Below are 2,974 nucleotides of genomic sequence, written 5' to 3' on the forward strand. Positions count from 1 at the left end.
TTTAGTAATAAGGTAGCAGATGGACATTGGGCCTCTACTCAAGTACTCCCTCAATGCAAGAAAACTTTGTTCTCTTAAAATGGCATTCTGTGATGCTCACCTTCCTGCCACGATCGCTGAAGACAAAGGGAATGCACAGGCAAATGTCATCAAGAAAGCTGATGGTGCCCGGCTATCAAAAGATATAACGTCTGGGGTCTTCAAGGCTTGAAATTTGGTGGTTTGAACCCACCATTGTTCCAGAGGAGGCAAGACCTAGTGATCTGTTCCCATAATGACTGCAGCCTAGAAAACCCTATGGGGCATATAGGTTCACTTTGTCATATACACTGTCATACAGTGGACTGTGAGTCACAATGGACTTAACAGCACACAACAACAACACCCTAGAAGTTCTGGCACCAATGATGAAGTGCTTTATGAATCACTAAAACCTTGGTGGTTTAAGTCTACCCAGAGGTGCTTTGAGTTCCACCTTGGGAAAAATAAAAGTCTGGGGCTCTGCTTCTGAAAGGCCATGCCTTAAAAATCCTGTGGAGCACAGTTCTTCTCTGAACACATGAACTCATCATGAAGTGTAATGACGTGATAACAATTAACAACAAAAACACCCCAAGCCTCCTGCTTTTCTTTGTGATTGTCCTTGTTAATAAAATTTCTCCCTGTTGCAATAGCCTGAGTAAAGGCATAGCCTTAATTGTCCAGTGCATTTTGCCTTTGATAGATTGCTGCCAAGACTCAGAGAGGTCTGGATCTCATCTGTGTATTACCCCCATGTACTCCATCCAGGTAACAAGGTCTCAGGAAGATATGATCATCTTGAGTTGTTCAACGACAACAAATATACATGGACAGAAGAGAATACTACTGAAATTGAGCTCTGTATTCTTAAGAATCAGTGATGGCTATGAAAGCTTGTACCCATTTGGCTTCTGGAAACCCACTAATAGAAAATGATCAAGCAGCCTTTGCCTATTCTGAGATAAGACCTGCCTCATAAGACTTCTTTTTCAAGGTTCCATAAACTCATGATGACTCCCTTGTTTGCTTGCTTTTATAAAACCCCACGTGCATGGGAAAGTTGAATAATGAAAAGAGGAGAAAGAATAAAAATGATGCATTTGTACTACGGCATTGACAAAGAATATTATATACACCAAAAGTCCCAAAATCACTGCCATCAAGTCAATGGTAACTCATATTGACCCAATGGGACAGGGTAAAACTGCTCCTGTGAGTTTCTGAGACTGTAACTGTTTACATGAGTAGAAAGCCTTATTTTTCTCCCAAGGAGCAGTTGGTGACTTTGCAGTTAGCAGCCCAATCAGGAACTACTACGCCACCAGGGCTCCTATTATATAGACCATGGACTGACAAAAAACCAAAATGTAAGTCTTGGAAGAAATTCAGTCAGAATATTCCTTAGAAGCAAAGATGGCATGACTTTGACTCACTTACTTTGGTCATCTCAGCCAGAAAAAAGCAATTGTGAGAAAACAGCCTCATGTTTGATAAGGAAGGGTACAGCCAAAATATGGAAGAAAGTTTCAATGAGACCTATTGACAAAATAGTTGTAAAAATGGACTCACACATACCAGTGGTCATGAGAATGACACAGGACCAAGCAAGGTTGTGTTTTCTACATAAGGTCACCATGTGTTGGCATTGATTTGGTGGCACCTAACCATAACAAAACCCAGGCCTCCTTTCTTTGTTATGAGACATTCCTCATTGATGAATGCCCTCCCCCCCCCCTATTGTAACAGCCTTAATAAAATCATACCCATAATTAACTGGTGCATTTTGTCTTTCAGTTTCATAAAAGAAGGGGCTCACTTTGGGAGGGTTTATTTATAGCTTTAAAGAACATGTCCATTAGAAAATCAGCAGCTGACACTGGTGCATGACAAAGGCACTCTCAACAATAGACATCAGAGAACCAAGGGTCCATGCTCTCAGCTGGAAGCTAGACTTCTGAGCAGGGAATGATTACGAATTTCAGAGACTGACAGAAAAGAAAAATAATTCAAGCAGATGGCTGGATAAACAGATTTTGTTGGAGATAATTTCCCAGTATATAAACGTGGCTCTGTATAATTTCCCCCTGAAGTCAACTATCCCCAATGTGGTGGGTGCAAAAGACTCAGTCCTTCCCTGTTTAGGATCCCTGGCTCTAAAGCTAGAGGGTGGAGGCAGGAAGCACCCAGAGATAGAGATGGTGATGTATCCCACGTATGAAAGTTCTTACCTTTCCAAAAGGCACGCCCAGGAGGGCTCTCAGCCTGCTCTCCAAAAGGGGATGAAGAACTGTGAACTGTGACCCATATATGAAAACTAGGATTTTGACAAATGGCTTCAACTTTATTCAAATACCTTGACCAGCCCTTCATACCAGAGGGTCTATTTTATTACAACCAATCAGAAATGTTTTGTTCCATTCTATTGGACACGAGGCTTCCAAATACTATATAAAACCAAAATATAAGCAGTCAGGTATAGATGCTAGAGTCGGGGGCCCATTTATAACCAACCGACTAAGGGCTCTTGGATAAGCAAATTAGGTTCAGGTATAATGGGAATCCCCTTTATATGCAAATAGTGTGTGTGTGTGTGTGTGTGTACATTTTCCTATAGAAAGGTTTCACAGTTTCATAACATTTAAAAAGGAACACAGGCTTGGGCTCCAATGTGTAAAGTAAATCCAGTATTTCATGTCTTATGCGTAACTGTCCTAAGGGTCTTATTTTGTGTACAATATTTATCCGAACAGTGTACTTGCCATATGATGTAAAAAGACCTACATAAAAACAAGAGGAAAGTCAAAGGAAATAGAGGAAATAGCTAGGAGGCAAAGGGCATATATAGAGGTCTAGATAAAGGCATGTACATACGTAAATATATTTATATATGAGGATGGGGAAATAGATCTATGTGCATATATTTATAGGTTTAGTATTAAGGTAGCAGATGGAC

This window comes from Echinops telfairi, unplaced genomic scaffold (genome assembly GCF_000313985.2).
Source record: "Echinops telfairi isolate 266 unplaced genomic scaffold, ASM31398v2 ScPeMD7_2;HRSCAF=8, whole genome shotgun sequence".
Lineage (NCBI taxonomy): Eukaryota > Metazoa > Chordata > Mammalia > Afrosoricida > Tenrecidae > Echinops > Echinops telfairi.